General features: G+C 38.5%; 1 protein-coding gene and 1 long non-coding RNA gene across 12 annotated transcripts in view; one reads left to right on the top strand and one right to left on the bottom strand.

The window, feature by feature from the left end:
* LOC144281984 (BEN domain-containing protein 5) overlaps nucleotides 1-24,635 on the bottom strand; it is a 1,369,676-nt gene that overhangs the window by 505,124 nt on the left and 839,917 nt on the right. The gene's annotated exons all lie outside the window — the stretch shown is intronic.
* Nucleotides 8,274-19,762, top strand: LOC144281988 (uncharacterized). The gene is made up of 3 exons (XR_013350360.1): nucleotides 8,274-8,333; nucleotides 15,199-15,353; nucleotides 19,639-19,762. It is a non-coding gene; the product is annotated as an uncharacterized LOC144281988 (long non-coding RNA).

Below are 24,635 nucleotides of genomic sequence, written 5' to 3'. Positions count from 1 at the left end.
TGGAGAGGGGAGAAGTCAAATCTAGTAGTAGATCCCAAATCTTGCCCTCAGATACCAGAAATTCTCTCTATACTTAAACTCTATATGTACTCATCTTAGATTTAAAAACTGGGATAATATATCTACTTTTACATTAAAAATCTAGAAAAAATTTTTAAAAAACCAAATTTGATTTAGAACAAACACTTGGATAGTAAAGGTCCAATTCAGTTAATTTCCTGGACCTTTGACTTCATGCTGGCCAAAAATGGCATACTGTGTGTGTGTGTGTGTGTGTGTGTATTTTGTAGATCTAGGTCTAAATTAAAATTGAAGTGAATTATATAAATGTATATTATAGAAATATAAATAATAAACAAAAGAGGGAATGAAGACAAGATATCACGGGTAGGAAAATAAAACAAAGCTTGAAGTAATGGTATCACAAACAGACGCATACCATGAAGTCCTATGCCATCATTAAAAGTGGGCAGCCCTGGTGGCTCAGTGGTTTAGCGCCACCTTTGGTCCAGGGTGTGATCCTGGAGACCTCGGGTGGAATCCCATGTCAGGCTCCCTGCATGGAGCCTGCTCCTCCCTCTGCCTGCGTCTCAGCCTCTCTCTCTCTCTCTCTCTCTCTCTCATGAATAAATAAATAAAATCTTAAAAAAAAGTAGGCTTCAAATTTGAGCTTCCTAGTAGCCAAAGCAAAAAGGAACTATAACCAGTCACATGGCTTTTAGAGTTCATAAAAAAGAATCCAGTTGCTTGGGGAAAAAAATAAGCCAGTTACTCACAATTTTTCCTGGTCATGAAACCTGACACTTTTTTTCATGCCTTCATATGGTATGCATCTGTTTTCTTACCATATTTAGAGTAAATTCATTAAGAAAGATCATAAGACTATTTTTATGAGTTCCTTTAATGGAGGCCAAGGGCAATATATCAAAGGGGAATTCTACAAAGGCAACTCTACGAAGTACAAAGATGATGCAGTTCAGTTATGTAGCTCTCAGATTATCTAGCATGTTAGCATGTTCTAAGAACAGGGAAACTAAGGAACTATGCTATCTTCAAGCAGGCTTTGATTAATGCTATTTCTTGTAACTGGATTTTTATTCAGAATAAGACAGCAAAGAATTTGAGGTTCTGCTTTGTGTCAAATTCCTGGAATACAAATAGTCCACTCTGGTAGTTAAAAGCATAATCTTACATAATTACAGTTAACTAAGTGGAGGATAGATCTTATACACTCTTTTGCAGAAATCAAACAAATCTGTGTACTTACCTGCATAGATGGCTGAAAAGGAACATGTGGATAGAGTAAACATTATCCTTGGAAAAATATACCAGATCTAATTTAATGCACTGACAACTGGCATAAAATTGCAGACTTTTCAACTTTCAATTTTAAATAAGACGATATATTTTCTCTTTTAATTAGAACCAAAGTTTCTAATTAAACTTTGGAATTGTTGGCCACTGAACTGAGCTGAACAAGGGGGCTTCCTTACAGTTCAAAGAGACAAAATCTTGGGAATAACTATCTATTCACGAGGGAGTGCTTTTGACCTAAGCTCTAAAATGCTACTTTGAAAAAAGGGAGTCTGGAAAAGTTCCCTGTTCAATGATTGTGTTTTAATAAATAAAAAGACAGCTGCAAAGAAGAGAAAGCAGCATATGGGATAAAAACCCTACAAGTAAATTGTCTGCAGAATGTTTCAGTAATCCCTGTGGCATGTGCTTCCTAGAGAATGATGGGACGTTTGTCAACACACGTAGAGCAAATGATAGGAAAAGATTCCCATATATAATTCATCTCTCTATCAAGTTAAATACACAAATACTTCAGTTGTGGGTTGGCACATACTAAATATTTAAAAGCTTCCTACAGTGCTCCAGGTCCTCACTGTTGCCATTCCAGACAACAGCAGGAAACAAGCATTTCCCACATTCAGAGTCACTGACAAGCACCTCTTTTCTCTTATTTGTCAATAAGCATTATTATTTTACTCTGGCTGTTAGTACTCTCCTTGGCCAGAAACAATTATAGAGAGACTTCAAGCTAGTGGGAATATACCCAATTATATTCATAGGTATGACTGATTTTTAAATTAGTTAGGTGTAGGATTCCACTGTTCCTTATTCATTAAAGAGTTATTTTTTCATAATATTTACATCACTTCAATGGACGTGTGTGTGAGCATGTGTCTCCCTCTCTTAGACAGAAACTGCTTGACAATAGTAGTTGTTACTAGCAGTTATTTTTTTTTTGGTACACTCAGCACTTCTCACACAGGAGACGCTTAAATTGACTACAAATAAATGAATGACTACAAAAAATTGTCCCCCTCCATAAAAAATATTTGATTTTTGAGTGCTTTACACCACTGCTATCACCTCACTAATCCTTGTGCTCTATGCTCCTGAACAGGTCAGATTTAAATCATCAAAGGTACATCAAGAACATTCCACATAATATATTCTGCATATGATTTTTACATATGATTTCTCAGTTGAAATCTAATTCTATTTACAAAACTACTTCATATGAACATTCTTTGAATGATAGTTATTATATAAACCCAGTTACATCTTTAAACTACTGTGCTGAGTCCTTCAAGTAAATTTGAGAAGTAAGAGTGAAAATTAGCCAAGCACATGGATGATAGCTTCCCTCTAACTCATTATTTAAAAAGCATGTATTCTTTGAGGAGCGCCTGGGTGGCTCAGTTGATTGAGCATCTGGCTCTTGATTTTGGCACAGGTCATGATCTCAGAGCCAGGGTGGTGGCACTAAGCTGGTGAAGGGTTTCATGCTCAGTAGGGAGTGCACTTGAGATTCTCTCTCTCTCTCTCTCTCTCCCCCCACCACCCGCCCCTTCCCCTGCACTCTCTCTGTCTCTAACAATAAATAAATAAATCTTTAAAATAATAAAAATCACTCATGCTTTGATTAGCCACTGTTTTTCCAGGTCAATCTCTTTCTTTAAAAGGAAGACTTTAAGACACTAAATACAATAAAGACATGATCTATGTAAATAAGTATTAACTAAAAATAATATCAGTTGTTCTCTGCATTATTATATTAGATATTGTCAAGAGCTGAAGAAATAATTATTTTGCTTCCAAATCATTCATTCTCAAAGATGATCAAGAGGAGGAAGAAATGAGTGGGGAACAATGAGTTCCTAATATTACTAATATTAATAAGTATGATCATCTTAATATTAATAATTAACATTTATTAAGGGCTTACTATGTAGCAGGGGATGTTATATTCCATTCATTATTATTAACATGTCCTTTTTGAGAATGAGAAAATAGGTTTGAAGAGTTAAGTAATTTCCCTAAAGGTCACATAGCTGATGAGTGGTGGAGCTAGAATCAGACTCTTGATGTGTATAACTCCAGGCCTGAGGAAGTAACCTCAGTTACAGCTGGTCTTGTCTTACCAGAGCTTCTCAGAATAAGGCAGAGAAACAGGGCCTGTGAGGTCCCTGAAGGCCAGAATACATTCTGCCTCTATTCTATACTCCGATCCAATCCTGGGGCTTTAAAATCCAGTTAGATACTTTAATAATTGAATTTATATCTCATGCTTTACCTTTCCACTGAGCTTCACACGTGTATTTCATTGTCTGCTAGACATCTTCACTTGGATGCCTAGTGGACATCTGAAAAGTAATATGTCTGAAATAGAATTCTTGATTTTCTTTCTTCTATTGGACTAACCAGTCATTGAAGTAAGAAACCTAGTAGTCATGGCTCCTTTCTTTCTCTAGCATCTACTATTAAATCCACAGGCACACTCTTTTGACATACCTCCTGATAGCAATCACTTTTCAGCACCCCACCTCTAGGACCTAAGGCGCCTAGATCACCGTAGGCGCCTCCTTACTAGTATCCCTTAAAACGCGATTTTCTTTCTGCTGGGCCACTAGCAGCCTCCCTGGCCTGAGGCCCTCTTCATCTTTCTTCTAGATGACTACAGCAACCTCTTTGATGACTTGCTATCTTCACTCTTGCTCTTTCCCCCCTTCCCTGGTCCCTTTAGTCTACTTTCTAGCTGGCAGCCAGGTAATATTTTAAACATAAATTAGATTCACATTACTTCCTTTATTGAAAGCCATTGAAAATTTAGGGCAAAACCCAAAATCTTTACCACAGCCTATAAAGTTCTACATCTGATTCAACTCTTGGCTATTTCTCAGATCTTTCTTACTACTTTCTCAGTTCTGCTCAGTTACACTGGCCTTCTGACTTGTTCTCATCTCTGGGCTTTACACTGTTGCTTTTGCCTGGAATGTTTTTCTCTAGAGCTTCATATGGCTCACTTTCTTACTACATTCAGATTTTTGCTCACATGCCCCATATTATCTAAAATATTCCTCCTCTATAACTCTCTATTTTTTCTTCCTGACTTAATTTTATGTCACTTATCAATACCTGATAGTGTACTATATATTTATTTTGTTATGTGTCTTGTTCCACTATAATGAAAGTTTCATCAGGGAAAAGGCTTGATTTTATTCATGTTGTCTCCCCAGGATTTAGAACAGTCTAGCACACAGTAAGTGGTCAATAAATATATACTGCCTGGATGCAGTTTTTCCAAAGTTCAACAAACAGAAGCATGGCATAATTGGTGAAAAAAATATTTGCAAAATGAAAATGGGCATGAATATCAGAGAGTGGTTTTATAGGTGAGTGAGATATGTTTGGAGTCAGGCAGACTCAAGTTTGTGATGTCACTCCCCGCCCCACACCCCAGCTTTATTGAGGAATAATTGATAAATACAATTATATTTAAAGTATATAATGTAATGATTTGATACCTGTATATATTGTGAAAGGATTCCCACCACTATGTTAATTAACACATCTATCACCTCACATTTTTACCTCTTTTTTTTTCAATGAAAACATTTAATTTCCATACTGCCATGGGAAATGTCAATTGTACAACACAGTATTATCAACTATAGTCACTATGTTGAACATTAAATTCTCAGATCTTATTCATCTTGTAACTGAAAGTTTGTACCCTTTTGCCAAACTCTCTTTGGCAACCATTTTTCTACTCCCTGTTTTTATGAGTACATTTTTTTTTTTTTAAGAGAGGGAGAGAGGCAGGGGGAGTAGCAGGGGGGAAGAATGCTAAGCAGGCTCCATACCCAGTGTGGAGACCAATGTGGAGCTTGGTCCCATAACCCTAAGATCATGGCCTAAGCTGAAATCAAGAGTTGTATACTTAACTAATTGGGCCACCCAGGAACCACATGAGTTCAATTTTTAAAAAAATATTCCACATATAAGTGATACCATGCAATATTTGTCTTTGTCAGTCTGGCTTATTTCATTCAGCAAGGCCACTTTTAATGTTCTCTTCAAGGGATGGTAGAGAAACCAGCTGAGAATGTGTGAGTAGGCCCAGAAACAGGATCACTTTGAAATCTTACCCCTTGCAATGTGGGCACTTACAAGAGAATCCTATCTAAGTAATTGATTCCTGCTTCAAAAATGGTAGAGCTGGGTTTTCATAATGGAGAAGGGGCTGAAATCTCCATTCATCTAGACTGGCTTTTCAGTTTAGTTCCCAGAATTAGCACTTTGCCAAGTAGCTCCCAACCTGGGCTTAAATATTTCCAGTGCCTAAAAACTCATTGTCACATTTACCAAAACTTTGCCTGCTCTATCACTTCCCCCAAATCATATATTATCCTTTGACAAATAAAGTACTAAGCTTAAAATACTAAGCAACTAAGAAAAGAAAGGAAGAAGAAACCAGTATTTTCAAAGCATCTACTATGTGCCAATAATTGTGCTAAATGCTTTACCAGTTTACTTTATTTAATCTTCATAAAAACCTGTGATATAGAAATTTTTATCCTCAATTTAAAGATAGTATGATTAAAGTCCAGAAAGATGACGGGACTTGCTTAAAATTTAGTACTTGACTCGAGACAATTTCATGATTTTGTGAAAACAAACCCAAAGAAACCAAAACCAAAACCAAGGCAAACGAGTAAACAAAACACCAACACCTGGTTAAAACTCAAGAGTCACAGCAGGAAACAAGGTGGCACACTCAAACAAGCTAATGCATAAGACAGTTTAATGTAAGACTATTTTCAAAGGTGGAAGCAGAGTGCAGAAAAACCAGATGGATAGTGTTGCACCCAGAGGCCAGATACCACCTGGAGGCAGGAAGGGAAGAGGGGAAGGAATGGTTACCAGACCTGGGAAGCTGAGAAGCTGTGTTGAGTACCAATTACAAAAGTGACAAAGGACATAGGCAGCCAGTACCACTCCTCAGGGTGAAAACTGGAGAAATACATGACACAACTTTACATTTCTCCCTCCGTCTGTCTTTTAATGGCACCCCTGATTGACTGGAACCTAAGAGAAATCATAGGTCAAGGGAGACTGTTGATGTAATCCACACAGGCAGGCCTGGTGATGAAGTGTAAAATAGTATGGAAAAAGGATGGAGAGAAGATCAGGAGGGACAAATTGAATATATCCTGCATACCTACTTAAAGAAGGTCATGAAAAGCTATGAATAAGCCTGAATTTGGATTATACTACTTTGTCTCAATTGCCACATTGTGTTTTAACCTGCCAATTCTTGTTTTGTTCACTATAATACTTCAAAGAAAAGATTCTCTTTAAATGATTATTATTTTGCAATTACAGCCCACTTTAATGAAAATTATGTGCTTTTTTTTTCATAACAACTTCTCTAAAAATTCCTCTTTGGTACTTCATGAACATCCCATAGTTCTTTCAGAGCATTTATATATAGCCTTTTTTAATTGTTTCTCTAAAACAATTAGAATTTCATTATTATATTTGAAATTTTAATATAGTCATTATAATGTCAAAGGAAACTTCTCTGAGACACATTCATATTTTCATATTAATGGAAGTACTATTATAATGTTAATAGAAAAAATGGGTTTAATCAATTATTTAATTCATTCATTAACTACATATTACCTCCAAACTCAAGGGAATGTAAAACAAACAACTCATTTAAAACAACAAAAAGGATTGTGCTTTGGAAACTTCCAAGGTATATTCAGTAACTTTAAATCATTTTTATCTGGAATGACTAATCCCATAGGAACAGAAATAGCACACCATGTGAAAAGAACATAACCCTTTGAGTTAGAGGGACCTAGATTAAAGCCCCAGCTCTATAGTTAACTGGCTGTGTGATTTTGTAACATCTTAAAGTCTCTGAGCCTGTTTCTTTGTCTATAAAATGGGTAAAATAATCTGTATCTCATAGAGTTATTTGAGGATTGTGGTAAATAAAATATGCAAAGATTATATGAGAGTGCTTGGCGCCTTAAAAATGCTCAGGAAATAGAAGGTATCATCTGTTCATTTTTATTCTTAAATAGGGCTTCTTTCAAATGTCCTTGCTCCTTTTCCATTTAAGAACTGCTTTGCCTTCATGTCTCACAATCAGAGCCTGAAACTAGCCCTAAGCAAGTAGTCCTTTGCTTTCTCCCCTCTGGGCCCTGACCTATCATTCTTTATTCCTCCAGACAAAGGCACCTGTCATACCAAAGGTCCCTATCCTCCAAATGGTATTTCTCTGTCTTAGCACAGAAAAGGAAAGGAAGGCCAATGGTTTGTTGGTTTGTTGTTGTCTGTTGTTTGCTTTATGCCTCCAATAGAGGAGAAACCACTCCCCAGGTCTGATGTACTCTAAAGCCCAAAGAAGGGGCAGAGGAGCTGGAAATAGGAAACCTGAAAACTTCAACCCATGAAGAATAATAACCTTTTCCATTGGGCCCACATGCTTAGCACAGTCTGTCCCTAGGGAAACTGGCAGTAAAGGAGGCTGGATTTAGGGGCAGCAGTATTATCATTACTCCAATTTTATTTTATTTTATTTTTTAAGATTTTATTTATTTATTCATGATAGACGTAGAGAGAGAAAGAGAGGCAGAGACACAGGCAGAGGGAGAAGCAGACTCCATGCCAGGAGTCCGACATGGGACTCGATCCTGGGACTCCAGGATCGCGCCCCGGGCCAAAGGCAGGCACCAAACCGCTGAGCCACCCAGGGATCCCCATTACTCCAATTTTAGAAGGTAAGAGATCAGCTCAAAGTCAAGCCAGATTTTGATCAAGAGGAGGGCCACAGGGGCAGCTGCCAATAGTGCTAATCTCTAAGATGTGTTCAACGTAACTGAAAGCATAAAAAGATGATGGGAAACATTCCATGTAACAGAACTCTCTATTCTCTAACTCTTTATGTTAAGATAAAGGATGATGTTCTGAGGGTGGAACCTGGTAAATGCAGAGCAAAAGATGAGAAAGCAAGTCCAGGACAGGTTTGTTGGGCTGATTTTCTCAAGTTCACCTTGCAGCTTAGCCGTCTCTTTATCCAAACATTCTGTGAGTTCAGGCTCAGAGAGCCTTCCTGTCCTTCCTTCACTTCAGTTACCTCACCAAACTTGCCTCTAACTTTCCAGTTACTTCCCTGAGCCTCATTTTCCTCAACTTAAAAAAGGGAATTTTGATATTTTAAGGCTATGATAAAGATTAGAGAAAACAAATGTAGAATATTTAGGCTATTATCTGGGCATTAAGTGGTAGTTGTCATTGTCACTCCTGTTTGTTATTTTTCTTTCTGGCATCATCATCTGATTATCTCGCAGTTGTCTATTTTCCTATCTATCTGTTCCACTAGACTGTGAGGAACTTAAGGGCATGGCCCACATGTGCCCACCTCTGCATCATCAGCACTTAGCACAGAGAAAACTCTCAAACATTTGTCAAAGGAATGAAAGAATAAATGGCTCCTTCTCTGACTGCTCAAATGTTTGCAGCCACCTGAATGGCACTTGAGGTTTATTCTGCAGAGGAGAGTGCAAAGGAGGCCCTTTGTGAAGCTGACCTTTAGGTTTTGGCCCCATTCAGGCACCTTTTCCTTCTTTTGCTCCTATTTCACAGGAAGAGAGATGGTACGAGACATCAAGGGAAAGGACATCAAATCCTAGAGAGCCTAGATGCAATTTGCACTTCCACAAATTGCCCGGAGGACCTTAAATTGCAACTAATTATCACCAGTAATTAGAGCTACTCTTCAGAGAGGCAGAAATAGTGTCCTGTAGAGAACACCCCATGTTCCTCAAAGAGAAATTCAGATGGGACAGATGTCACTCCCTTCTCATAATCCTTCCTTGATGAGGGTGCTCCATTTGGCTTCAGTGACGGACCCAGAGACTTACCGCCTGGACCAACAAGATATTAATGACAGGAATGACACAATGCATCTTGGAAGTGTTCTGAAATTTTAAAAGTGTTTTTAGCCAATACCATACTAGATTCTCAGACCAGTCCCATGATGGAAATAAGATTCATGCCTTTGTTGCACACCTACCATGTGCCACTTATTCTACTAAGCACAGAAAATACATTATTACACACCCTATAAAATAGCAGCCTTTGTAGAATTTGAAGACTCATGCAAGAAGCAGTAAGTAGTATTTCATTACAGTCCAATGTGATCAGTGCTATAATAAAAGTATAGGCAACTGTGTTTAAAAATATATATCCCCATGATACAGAAATGGTTATGGGACTAGGTAACTCAGAGGAGGTGGCATTTTATCATCACAGCAAATGCACGTAGTAATACTCTCGGTGTAAAAATAAGGAAACTGAAGCTCACAGAAGTTAAGGAAGTTGCTTGTGGCTATGTGGTAAATAGGGAAGTCAAAACCAAAACCTAAGTCCTTTCAATCTCTGGCTTGCTAAGGGAACACCTCTATCCAATATTGAATTTGCCTCTACAGTTTTCCTACAAACGTTTGTCTAGCATATGCTTGAATACCTTTAGTGACAAAATGTTTATCACCTCATAAGGCTTCCCATTTCGCTGTAGGGTAGAACTCATTTTTTAAAATGTCCCTTCTTAACAGAAATAGCAATGAGGAAGAATTACTGTGCTTAGAGAGGGAAAGGGAGGGCACGGGCATAACTGTTGATACAGAAAGTGTGACTTTCCAGAATAGTTTTGAGCTAGACAGGGAAGAAAAGCTGGGCAAAGTGAAAAGGATGGAATAGATCAAGAGTTGATGAGGATGTGGAACAACCGGAATTCTCCTATATTGCTGGTAGGAGTATGACCTGGTAGTACGGACAATATTTATAAAGTGGAACATAACTGTGGCAGGCTGAAGAATGTCAGACTCCTCAAGGATGTCCACATCCTAATCACGGGAACCTACAAATGTTACCCTGTACAGCAAAAAATACTTTACAGATGTGATTAAATTGGGATCTTGAGAGGGGGAGATTATTCTGTATTATCTGGGAGGACCTGATGTAATCACAACGATTCTTGTAAGAGAGAAGGCACTGTAAAGACAGAAGCAAAGAAAGATTTGAAGGAGGAAGGAGCTATGAGACGAAGGTGCAAGGAATGTAGCTTTAAAAGGTAGAAAAGACAAGGAGACAGATTTCTTGTTGGAGATTCCAGAAGGAGCCAGCCCTGTCATCACCTTAATTTTAACCCCATAAGACTCATTTTGGACTTCTTACTGACAGAATTGTAAGATAATAAATTTGTATTGCTTTAGGCCACTAAGTTTGTGGTAATTTGTTATAGCAACAACAGGAAACTAACACAATACATATACTTGATGGCTGACCAATTCTTTTATATCCCCAATAGAATACATGCATATATATGTGCAAAAAGACTTCTTCAATAATATTCTACAATACTATTTGTAATATACAAAAATAGGAAGTACCCAAGTGCCATCAACAATACAACAGATAGGGATCCCTGGGTGGCGCAGCGGTTTGGCGCCTGTCTTTGGCCCAGGGCGCGATCCTGGAGACCCGGGATCGAATCCCACGTCGGGCTCCCGGTGCATGGAGCCTGCTTCTCCCTCTGCCTGTGTCTCTGCCTCTCTCTCTCTCTCTGTGTGACTATCATAAAAAAAAAAAAAAAAAAAAAAAACCAATACAACAGATAAATAAATTGTGGGACTAAGTCAGGATAATGGTTATCCTTGGGGGAGCGGAACACAAAGAGGGCTTCTGAGATTCTGGTAATGTTCTGTTTCTTAATTAGGATGCTGGTTACATAGGCATATTCAGACTGAAAATTCATCAAGCCGTATACTTATATGTGCACTTTTATGTTTGCATATTATATTTCAATAAAAAGTTTAAAAACAAACCAAAGTTGAACTTACTGAGGCTACTGGATGGACCCTCTGGGGGGCCACCATGAATGTCTCAAAGCCAAAGGGTATTTGCCTAGGGTCCAGTGTTTAAAAATGAGAATGATTTTGGTCCTAAGCAAAAATTTAACAAGGTCTGCTACCTTTAGGATTGCAGAAAAGTCTTAAAGTCTTTCATGCCTGTTGTTTAGGCACTTTCCTACTGTGGACCTCATGACTCAGTGGACATATTATTCCACCCGTTTGAAAAATACAGCATGTTGTATTTTTTTTTTTTCAGCATGTTGTATTTTTATGTTTGTTTCTGCAAGGACAAGATAGCTCTGCTGTTGTGGAGCAACCTTGGTCTGGGAGACAGCAGACATGGATTTGAATTCTGGCTCTGTCACTGACTTGCTGGAATATCACAAATCACTTCATTCTAAGATCATCTGTACCAGTTACCTAACACATCTAGTTTTTGCATTTCTAAGAATCTCCACCACATCATTCTTTCCATAGGAATGAAACCTGAAGGTATTTAGTCCCTTTCCTCTGGTCCTCAAGCTGGGATGCCTGCCTTGCTTTCCACAGACTCTCCCGTTTATTAAAACAAAGGGATGTTTCTTTTCCTAGCTGCAGGGATGGGGTGGGTAGAGGTAGGGTACTTCTTTTACATCCTTGTTCTCTGGTGTGGAGGTATAACTTTATAAAAAGTCCCCTTTCCTTGAAGCTTTCTTCTTGCGATTGAAAATATTCACAGATAACCTTTCAAGTCCGCTCTGCTGGTAGTTTAATTTGTGGCTTTTCTCTAAGGAGTAATTATATTTTCTAATTCTTCCATACTTGTTTTTGAGTAGGCTGCTTGTAATTTAAAGTTTACTGTATACTATTAAAAAAATTTGCCTTAAAAAAAAAAAAAGATCATCTGTAAAATGAGTGGCTATGGGGTTAACTATAATCTGTAGGAATTAAACATAATATGTGAATACCCCCGGCTCCATGATTGGCACATACAGAAGATTAGCATACATGTTATAGCTGAATGAGGAGGAAGATTTCACTGGGGAATGCATATGGAGGGGAGAAGGGGAAGTTATGCCTGAGCCCTAGTTCTCTGAACAAGGAAGACACAAGGCTGCAGTAGAAAAAAAAAATCCCAGAGACCGAGCTGGTTTAGACCAGGGCTGAAGCAGCCTGAGATATGAGAAGAATGGAAAAATGCCAGAAAAGTAACATCAATTATCATATATAAAGAGAAAAGTGTGGTATAGTCACACCAATAGGTCAGAAAGCAGAGATTCCAAGAGGCATGTAAGGAATGGAGCCCTGGGTAGGCTAAGGTGAGGGCTTCAGGACACAGGCTGTGAACAGATCTCCAGGGTGAGGAGTCCACTGGCTTAATAATGTGAAGGTAGTCAGAGACTTTAAAGGAGCACTGCTGGACTGAAGAGGCTGGGCTTTGAAGGATTTAAGCAGGAGGCTTGTTTAGCTAAACCCTTCCCTAGGTGAGGCTAGGGTTTGGGGCACACTGCCTCTCACCCATGGATGGCTTTCGGCATTTGCAGATTAAACAAAAGTTCAAAAATCTATTTTGATACCTGGCAATATGCTACTCAATGGTTTTCTGTTGTGTTCTATGACCTTTCTGCTGTGTGTCTGTTTTGCTATTGATTTTAATTACGGAATATAATTTCCGGCATGAGGACTCAGGCAGCTCCCTCCGGCGGGCCAAGCTCTTGCCAGGGCCTCCCAGAGGAAGGCAAATGGGAAAGCAGTATGGCTTAGAGCTATGTGCTATTCCTTACAAAGGACACAATGGGTTCTTTTCATATAAATGTCACTGCTGCGGTCTGATGCTTCTCTGCCATTCCACTAAGCGTGAAGGGGGAATATGATGTGGGAACAGAAATACTGCCCAGCTGCTGGGCTCATTTTAGTAAAAAACAAAGGAGCCTCCAAAACACAGCCTGAAACCACATATACAGTGTGCTTAAATTGTAAGGGAGGCAGCCAGTTTCCCAGTTTAGGTCTGAAAACAATACTAGCAGATAGAGTGTGTGTGTGCATGTATGCACGTGTACATGCATGCACACACACACACACACACACACTTTACCTTCTTGAGGCAAAGTGCATGGTGCAAAAAAGTCATAGAGTGTGGATCTAGAGACTTGAGTTCTAGTCTCAGCTGGGCCATTACGTTCTATGGGATCATAAGCAAGTCACTCAATGCTTTAGGCCCCCAATCTCCTAACCTGCAAAATAAGATGATTTGATTCAATAATTGTCTCCTCTGTGCCAGGCATTGTGTGATGTGACTTAGTTTCATCATTAGAATGAGTCTGCCAGGAAACGTTATAATCTAAGTTCCTCAGGATAGGAAGTATCTCTTTCATTGCACTTACCATTCCTTACTATAATTTATTTATATAATACCTGCCTCTCACCCTAGATCATGACACTTTCAGGACAAAAGTAGGTCTAATTTAACCTGTGTTCCTAGTGTCAGGACCTGTCAGAGTAAGGCTCACACAAGAAGAACAGAGGGTTGTTCAAGATTAAAGCCCAACTGATTGCTAACTTCTCTAAAACACCATCTAGGAGCAGAAAGTTATGAAAAGTTCTCCCTGTAGCTTTGGCTTTTTTGATACCAGACCAGCAAGAGTGTTCATCTGTCTTTTACACATACACAGTCACACACATGCACACACACACATGCGCGCACACACACACACACACACACACTCAGTCTAGTGTGCCAGCAATAACAGTCCAGGATCTATCAGGCAAAATCAGAATTCACAGTGATAGGAAATGGGAGCAGTTTGAGGGGACCTTTTTCATAGACTCATAAAGCAGAAACTGAAATCGATATTAGCACTCAAGATGTATATGGAGTACCTTGGGATCAATGCTTACGGAAGGGCAGGGATGGAAGGAGGAGAGGATGGAGGGAAAACTGAGTCATGATGCAAGCCCAAGGGCAGTCTCAGCTATATACCATTGGGGAGCTATGGAGCTAGAATGGTCTTTGAGAGTTGTTCCAAATTGGGCCTCCATGAATCAGTTATTTGATGTGGAATCCCTAGGAAGAGGCATAACTGTGGCCTGTGTTATAGCTTACAGCTGAAGTCTGTCTGCTGAAAACACTCCTAGGAGGTGGGGCAATAAGTCTTCCTTGAAGGGGAATATGGTTGGTGCATCATAATAACCATCACAGATCGTAAGGTCACTAAGTTCGGACTGGCAATGAGTCAAGAGGCATAAAGCTCTAACAAGACTGAACAGCTGGTAGAAAGGGATAAGAAAACATCTGCTAGGGTAGAAGTCACATCAGGCAGCTTAGGGTCCCAGACGCTCACAATGGGATTAGGGATCATAAGTCCAAGCTGACAATGGGCCAAATCCAGGGAATCAGGCAATGTTCACGGAGTAGGCAGGGCTCAACTGACACAGTAGGCATGATTTCAAAGTCAGCAGCTAGGAGACCTCCAGGAAGTAACAACAAAGAATCAGGAAAGAAAGACTCTACTATTTATTGAGTTTCTTCTCTGTGCTAGGCATTTTATATGGTTATTCTCCTTTTATCCTAATAAATACAAGTTAGGATATGATATTCTCCATATTATTGATGAGGATGCTGAGGCTTAGAAGATTTCAGTAAATGTCTCAATTAGTAAGTGCTAGAGTTGACATTCAAGTCCAAATTGCTATTGACAGAGGAGGGAAAGCACTGGGGCCCAGGTGAGAGTTTCTTGTATGTATGAGCTTCTCAATGCCCAGATGAAGGAAAACCCAGAAGCCCACAGGCTCTGTGCAACCCTAAATGAATCATTCATCTATGGGTCTTTTCTAATTTTTCAAATTAAGAATGAAACAATGACCTCTAAGATACTTTTCAGTTCGAAGTATCTATCAGAATGTGAACCTAACAATACTAGTATATGCTTCCAAAGAGACTTCTCTACCCAGTAGACCATGCTTTTATCTGCAGTTTCACTTTCCATGGTTTTAGTTACCTGCTGTTAATCACAGTCTGGAAGAAGATGATCCTCCTGATGCATGGTCAGAAGGTCAAAATCAGCTTAATGCTATGTCACAATAGCTACATCATTAAAATTACTTCATCACATAGGCATTTTATCATCTCACAACATTGCAAGAGGAAAGGTGAGTACAATACCGCATATCTCATTTTATCCTGCTTCACTTTACTGTACTTCAAGAATATTGCGGTATTGTGGTTGTTGTTTTTGTTTTTTGTTTTTTCTTAACAAATTAAAGGTTTGGGGCAACCCTGTATCAAGCAAGTCTATTGGTGTCATTTTTCCAACAACATTTGCTCACTTTGTGTTTCTCTGTCACATTTTGGTAATTCTTGAAATATTTCAAATGTTTCATCATTATCGTATTTGTTATGATGATCTGTGGTCTTTGATGTTATTATTGTGATTGTTTTGGGGTGCCATGGATTATGCTCACATAAGATAACAAACTTAACTGATAAATGTGTGTGTTCTGACAAATCCACTGGCCAGGAGTTCCTCTGTATCTCTCTTTCTTAAGGCCTCCCCATTCCCTAAGACATAACAATATTGAAATTAGGCCAATTAATAACCCTAAAATGGACTCTGAGTGTTTGAGTGAGAGGAAGAGTTGCATGTCTTTCATGTGAAATCAAAAGCTAAAAACGATTACATTTAGTGGGGAAAGTATATTGAAAGCCAAAACAGGCCAAAAGTTAGGCCTCTTGCACCAAACAGCCAAGTTGTGAATGTAAAGAAAGATTCTTGAAGGAAATTAAAAGTGCTACTCCAGTGAACATACATTTGAAAAGAAAATGAAATAGGCTTATTGCTATTATGGATATCTTATTGCTGATATGGATAAAGTTTTAGTGGTCTCGATAAAACAATTGGCCACAACATTCCCTCAATCCAAAGCCTAATCCAGAGCAAGGCCCTGATTCTCTTCAATTCTGTGAAGGCTGAGAAAGGTGAGGAAGCTGCAGAAGAAAAGTTGGAAGCTAGCAGACACTGGTCCATGAGGTTTAATATAAAAGTTCAAGATGAAGCATCAAGTGCTGACAGAAGCTGCAGCGTTATCCAGAAGACAAAGCTAAAAAACATTAATGAAAGTGGCTACTGTAAACCACAGATTTTCCATGTAGACAAAACAGCCTTATCCTGGAAGAGGCCATCTAGCACTATCATAGATGGAGAGGAGAAGTCAATGCCTGGTAGCACAGCTTCAAATGACAGGCTGACTCTCTTGATAGAGGCTAATGCATCTGGTGACCTTAATTTGAAGCCAAAGCTCATGTTGAATTCTGACAATCATAAAGCCCTTAAAAAGTATGCTAAATCCACTCTTCCTATGCTCTATAAATGGAAAAACAAAGTCTGAATGGTAGCATATCTGTTTACAACATGGTTTACTGAGTATTTTAAGCTTACTGTTGAGACCTTCTGCCCAGAAAAAGATTTCTTTCAAAGCCCTACTGCTTATTGATAGTGTATCTGGTCCACCAAGGGTGCTGATGGAGACGTACAATGAGATTAATATTGTTTCCATGACTGCAAACAAAACATCCATTCTGCAGTCCATGGATCAAACAGAAATATCAACTTTTAAGTCTTATTAATTAAGAAATCCATTTCATGAAACTATAGATGCCATAGGTAGTGATTCCTTTAATGGCTCTGGGAAAAGTAAATTGAAAATTTGAAAAGGATTCACCATTTTTGATGACATTAAGAGCATTCATGATTCCCGGGAAGAGGTCAAAATATGAACATTCGCAGGAGTTTGGAAGAAGTTTACTTCAGCTCTCATGAATGACTTTGAGGGGATCAAGACTTTAGTGAAATAAGTAACTGCGGATGTGGTGTAACGAGCAAGAGAACTGGAACTAGAAGTGGAGTCTGAAGATGGGAATGAGCTACTGCAATCTCATGATAAAATCTGAACAGATGAATTGTTTTTTTTATGGATGAAAGTGGTTTCCTGTGATGGAATATACTTCTGGTGAAGATGCTGTGAAGATTGTTCAAATGACAGCAAAAGATTCAGAATAGCACATAAACCTTTGATAAAACAGTGGCAGGATTGAGATCAACTCCAATTTTCAAAGAAGTTCAACCGTGGGTAGGATGCTATCAAACCACTTTGCACACTACAGAGAAATAGTTCATGAAAGAGTCACTTGAAGCAGTAAACTTGATTGCTGTCTTATTTTAAGAAATTGCCACAACCACCCCAGCCTTCAGCAGCCACTACCCTGATCCAACAGCAGCCATCAACATGGAGGCAAGGTCCTCCACGAGCAAAAAGAGTATGATTTCCTGAAAGTTCAGATGATGGTTAGCATTTTTACCAATAAAGTATTTTTAAATTAAGGAATGTACATCGTTTTTCTTTAGACATAATGCTATTGCACATTTAACAGATGACAGCAGAGTGTAAATATAACTTTAATATGCACTGGGAAACCAAAAAATTCATTTGGCTTGCTTTATTGTGAATATTTGCTTTAGTATGGTAGTCTGAAATCAAATCTGTAATACCTCCAAGGTATGCCTATACAATATGATATTTTGAGAGAGAGTATGTGTGTGTGAGAGAGAGACCCCACATTCATATAACTTTTTAAACTTATTTAAATTCAATGAGTTAACATATAGTAGTATATCATTAATTTCAGATATAGAGTTTGGTAATTCATCAGTTGAATATAACACCTAGTGGTCATTACATCCAGTGCCCTCCTTAATGCCCATCATCCAGTTACCCCATCCTCGACCCACCTCCCCTCCAGCAACTCTCAATTTGTTTCCTAGAGTTAAGAGTCTCTTATGGTTTGTCTTCCTCTCTGATTTCATCTTATTTTTCTCTCCCTTCCCCTATGTTCCTGTTTTGTTTCTTAGATTCCACATATGAATGAAATAATATTGTATTTGTCATTCTCTGATTGACTTATTGTGCTCAGCATAATACACCCCAGTTCTATCCATGATTTCATTCTTTTTGAAGGCTGAGTAATAGTCCATTTTATATACATATACACACATATATATGATCATATTGTTATGATCGTTCTATTTTATTGTTATTGTTAATCTCTTACTGAGTCTATCTTAAATCATTAAAATTTATCATAGGTATGCATGTATAGGAAAAAAACATAATATTTATAGGGTTTGATACTATGATACTATCTGTGGTTTCAGGCATCCACTGGGGGCCTTGGAGTATACACCCCATGGAAAAGAAGCAACTGCTATGTAGGATAATTATTAAAAGCATGAGCTTTGGAGTTATAGAGACCTGAGTTCAAATCCTGATTCCTGACAATGTGAAATTTACTAGTTATGTGCATGTCTGTTTGAGGTGTGAGATTTTAAAGACACCTTAAAAATGTATGAAAGAAACAGCCTAAAGGGTATTCTATTTTCAATTTAGGACTTATAAAACAGACTTCTTCTAGGCTACCCCTATAACAAAAACTTGGTTCCTGTGGGATATGAACAAGAATTAGGAATTCCCATATTTCACCACAAGAGAACTTAACAATTAATCGAGAATCTGGCTGGGAGTTTGCTAATGACAGGTCCTCATGGCAGGGCAAACTACCTGGGACAGACCACATGAGGGTATGTTTTCTAGAGAAGATTTGAAAGCTCTGATCAATTAAGAGAGAAAGAAAGAGGGACCAAGAAGATCACCAACAGTAGGCATTATAAGCAGATACTATTATGGACTGAATGATTGTGTTCCCCTCAAAATTAAAATGCTGAAGCTCAAATTCCCAATGTGATAATATTTGGAAGTGGGGCATGAGGATAGAACCCTCGTGAATGGTATTAGTGCCCTTATAAGGGAAGACATGAGAGAGATGATCTCTGTCTCCAAAATATGAACACCAGCAAGAATAGTGGCTTCCTGAAAAATCAGGAAGCAGATTCTTACCAAAAACTTAATCAGCCAGCACCTTGATCCTGGGCATCTAGCCTCCAGGACTATAAGAAAAAAACGTTTGCTGTTTGAGCCAGCTAGTCTATTGTAATTGTTATAGCAGCCCAAGTTAACTATAACAGATGACCTCAGATGACTATAACAGATGACAGATGACCTGGTACACCTTGATGGTGTCCTGTCTGAGGAGCAACCCAGACCTCCCATTTCATAGCCAAGATCAAGGATGATTCAGAGAACACCTTATGGATTCAAAGTTCTAGTGTTCCTTTTGCCATAAGATCAATACACCAGATACTGGTTTTGAAGGGAGGAGGAAAGAAGGATAAGGAAGCAGAATCTGAAAGATCAGATAATTTTACTAAAGAGCAATGTATACATAAAGGGATGGTTTGGTTATGGCATAGGATTAAGTTGCTGGTATGGAATAATTCAGTGTTACTGTTTTTTTTGTTTGTTTGTTTTTGCTTTTAATTTCAAGCTTTCTAGCACACTGAAATCTTGAGGAAGACCAGAGATGTTTTACAGAAAGGAAGATATTACATCTTGTCTATGAGCAGCAAATAAAATTTCTGGACCCACTACAATAAAATAAAATATTAACATCTGACTTGTGCTTTTATATTTTTAATTTTAGAATTTGTACATCTTGTTCACTGTTGCATCTCTAATGCCAGTACAGTTATTGACACATAATAGGATCTTAGCATGTATTTGTTGAATCAATTGAATGAATAAATGAAAGAATACATTTCAAAAGTAAGCTTCATAACCCCCTCCCGATGAAGTAAATATTATTATAGCACCCGTCATACAAATAAAAAAAATCTAGGCTCAAAAATATTAGCTGAGTTGTTAAAAGTTTCCATTAAAACAATTCACAAGGCACATGTATACACCTTGTACATTATTGTATTGGAGCTTGAACCTGAGTCTTCTGACTCTAAGTCTGTTTCCATTAGGGATCCCTGGGTGGCGCAGTGGTTTGGCGCCTGCCTTTGGCCCAGGGCACGATCCTGGAGACCCGGGATCGAATCCCACATCGGGCTCCCGGTGCATGGAGCCTGCTTCTCCCTCTGCCTGTGTCTCTGCCTCTCTCTCTCTCTCTGTGACTATCATAAATAAATAAAAATTAAAAAAAAAATAAAAAAAAAAAAAAACAAGTTTCTGGGGCACCTGGGTGAGCGTCTGCTTTCAGTTCAGGTCCTGATCCCAGGGTCCTGGGATCAAGTCCCACATCAGTTTCCCTGCATGGAGCCTGCTTCTCCCTCTGCCTGTGTCTCTGCCTTTCTCTCTGTGTGTCTCTCATGAATAAATAAGGAAAATCTTTTAAAAAAGAAAATAAATAAAACAAGCTTCTATCTCTTATTCTTACTTCTCTCCCATGTCAGCCATAAACCTATCACTGAGATGCAAAATGACATGAAAATATTTTTGTAAGATCGATTCTAGGCCTGGGGTCCTGCCCTCTGACTCATGATTCAGATTCCTATCCTGTCATGATCATCTGTAGTTAGCAGTTCTGAGATATTCATGTCCGATTCTACATGGCTTAGTTTAAGAACATGCAAACAACTTCCTGGCACTGACTTCCTGTTTATACAGTAAAGTCAATAGCCCTCAGCACTTTCAGCTCCTTTTAGTAGTAATCCAACTGTTTCTGTCTTTGGGGCCCCAGATTGAGAACTCAGAAATGTATCCACTGCTGGAGGCTTATGGTTTCTGTCTATTTATAGTAATGCTTTTATGCAAAACAGAGAAAGACCTCTTTTAACCCTGGCTTCTTGAGATGATACGTGCATTGTATTGCAAACATTTCCAGACAGGTAAGAGGGTTAAGGATAAGAGTGAAGCTATGATTGAAAGACTAGATTTTGAATAGGCCACCTACAAGAAAAGGTTTGGGAACAAGTCTGAAAGGTGAAGACAGAATGTTAAAGCAATAAAGACCTCAGAAGTCACCTCCTCAGCTGTGCAGAAGGGGACAACCACAACCCAAAATGCAGAAAAGAATTTCTCAAGGTCTTGAATTCTAAAATATGCTGACTTAGCCCTTAAAGAGCCAACATTCTAACACTTCTCTACTCCCTATCTCTGCATACATTTACTCCGTATCTCTGCATACATTTCCCAGCAGATGGCTCTACACCTAGGAGACTCCCCCCCCAAATCCTTGTGGAATCAATAATTGCCATTTGTCTTATGAAGAAGATTCTACACTTCATTTCAAAGCCCTCAGAAATTTAGGTAGAGTTTAAGCCAGTTGCCAGTGGTCACCCAGCAAAACATGTTATATTTGATTCACGTTCTTCTGACTTCTAACCTTTAGACCCCTATATCTCTACCACTCACCTATGTATGATGCAAATTCATCACAATCTCCCTTCCACTGAAAACAAAACTATGTTGACTCTCTGTTACTTATAAGATAAAGTCTGAAATTGGCTTTCAAATACTTCAGTTACCTGGTTTCAGGCTGATGTAGGCCCTCACTGTTCCACTAACACATGCTTAACCAACTGGGGATTCCTCACTGTGTCATGAACATGCCACGCAACAGCACATCTCCAGGATATAACTTATCCTGATCCCTTCTTTCTTCTGCCTGAAGCACCTTCTCCCTTTTCTTCATCTGCTAAATATTTCTACGCTAAGCTAGAATATTCTAGGCTCATGCTTCTTGTTCTGGGAGGCATTTTCTAAGTCCTCATGATACAATTCAAAGCTCATTCCTTTGCATCTACTAGTCCCCTTGTGTCTGAATTGTGACATTTTAAGTCACATTTAAATTACTTAGTAGTCTATTTGAATCCTACATTAGCCTGGATCACCCTGAGGGCAGGGTATGATTCATGTTTATAAGAAATGAACATCATCAAACAAGAAATGGAGAAATGGGTATAATTATCTTATTTCATAGATCAGGAAGGTGGAAAGAAGCACCAGGGTGTAGAAGATGCTTACTAAAATATCTGTTCTCCTTTCTTCTTCTTTTCACAGATACCTACTCCTTGGATCTTTTTCTCCACTTTATAGTTGAAGAAGAGTAGAGGATCATACAATCTAAATAACTTGACCAATGTTACAAAGAGCTTAGAAGTCGCAGAACTGGGATTCTACCAAGGTGTTCTAAATCCAAGACCAAAAGCTTTCTGTTGCACTCCTACTGTCTCCATGCACTCACCCCAAGCCCCCAAACTATAGAAAGAAAGCTCAGGAAACTCCAAATCTCCTCTCCCATGGTAGGTCCCTCTAGGCTCCAGTGGACTACAGAAGGCCCTCCAGGGATAAGAATAGGTTTTATAGCTTTGAAATAACTGAATATTCACCTCTAAATATGGCTAAGACTACTTTTCCTATCAACTGTATAATAAAAGGCACACAGACTGCTGTTTCCCAACTCTTCTCTGCTCCCCCATAAAATAATCCCTCCCAGAGCTAGAGGACTATATAGAAAATGGACTGTCTGCCAGCAATCTGAATTTCAATCTCCAGCTGAAACCTTCTGCCCCAAACCAGTATTAAATATTCCGATATAGATTTGTTATTTTAAGTGGAATGCATTTTACCAGACCCAGATCAGTCATTATACATTTATTTTATTTATTTTAGGCATTGACATTAAGGGTATAGTTACATGCAATGAATGGCTTGATGTAAACATATGCTTCTAGGTGACAGAACAAGAGTGGCCTTTGCAAACTTTCTTTGGGTGGAGAGAGTGCATTGAAGAAGACTCACGAATTATGTACCCAAGAATCAGCCCAAGGACCTCTTCAAGTACAATGATTGAACAACAAGAATTCACAGGGCACAGGCTTTTATAAAAATGCCTTGGGAGCTTATAGGATTATAGAACTTTGGCATTAAAAGAGTTGTTAGAATTCCACCCATGCTCCACCAATTGCAGGTAGGGAAAATTAATTTCTGAGAGAAGAAATAGTTTATCTAAGGTCACACATTGAGCTGACGAAGTTAGGACTGGCATCTAGAAACCCTTGTTCAGATACCTTCCTCTTTTCACTATACTTTAGGGGGAAAGATGGGAGCATCTTAGCATAATGGTAATGAGTACAAGTGTTAGTGGAGCAATGTCTGCATGCTAGCTAGCTCTGCCACACAGTGGCTGTGTGACTTGGAAAGTTCTTCAGTCTATCTGAGTGCTAGTCTCCTCATCTGTAAAATGAAGTAATAAGGATCCTTGCTTTAGAAGAGTACATAATTCACAGAATTGCTGTGAGGATAAAATATGTAAATGTATGGAAAATGCTTATTAGCATGATGTCTGACACAATAAGTTCTCAATAAATGTTCATATTTGTAATGAAAATTCTGTTGCTACTACATCCTTTTTCTTTTCATTTCTTGAATAACTCTGAGGGCACAATTAGATGTATTGACTAATTCTCCTTTGTGTTAAAGGACAAGTGAATATAAAAACTTCTTTAAAATGTAAGGAGAGCCTAATATCACCCTTTAAGTAAGAAGAGGTGAATATAATTTGAAAACCTATCCCTCACCTGTGGGTTCAGTTTGCCTAACAACAATTGATCCTTGAGCAACGTGGAGGTTAGAGGCATCAGCCCTCTGGGTCATCAAAAATCCACGTGTAACTTTTTAATTTTTTTAAAATTTTAATTACAGTATAGTTAACATATTATATTAGCTCCAGGTGTACAATATTGTAATTCAACAATCCTATATATTATTCAATGCCTATCAAGATGAGTGTACTCTTAGTCCCCTTCACCTATTTCACCCATTCCCTCAACCTCCTCCCCTCTGCTAACCATCAGTTTGTTCTCTATAGTTAAGAGCCTGTTTCTTGGTTTTTCTCTTTCTTCCTTTCTCTTTTTCTCTCTCTCTCTTTCTCACTCCCTTTTGCTCATTTGTTTGTTAAGTTCCACATATGAGTGAAATCATACAGAATTTGTCTTTCTCTGACTGACTTATTTCACTTAGCATTACATTCTCTAGATCCATCCATGTTGTTGCAAATGGCAAGATCCCTTTCTTTTTATGGCTGAATAATACTGCACTCTATATATACACAGCACATCTTCTTTATCCATTTACCTATTGATAGATACTTGGGCTGATAGCTTAGCTATTATAAATAATGCTGCAATAAACATAGGGGTACATGCATCCCTCTGAATTAGTGTTTTTGTATTCTGGGGTAAATACCCAGTAGTTTGATTACTGGATCATAGGGTAATTCTATTTTTAACATTTTGAGGAATTTCCATTACTGTTTTCCACAGTGGTTGCACTATTTTGCATACCCACCAACAGTGGGTTTCTTTTTCTCCACATCTTTGCCAACAACACTTGTTTCTTGTGTTTTTAATTTTAGTCATTCTGACCAATATGCAGTAATATCTTATTGTGGCTCTAATTTGGATTTCCCTGAATGATGAGTGATGTTGAGCATCTTTTCATGCCTGTTGGCCTTCTCTCCATTTTTAATTTGATTAT

Source organism: Canis aureus, chromosome 13, assembly GCF_053574225.1.
Source record: "Canis aureus isolate CA01 chromosome 13, VMU_Caureus_v.1.0, whole genome shotgun sequence".
Lineage (NCBI taxonomy): Eukaryota > Metazoa > Chordata > Mammalia > Carnivora > Canidae > Canis > Canis aureus.
Note: the sequence above shows the minus strand (reverse complement) of the source record. Positions and strands in the feature narration are given on the sequence as shown.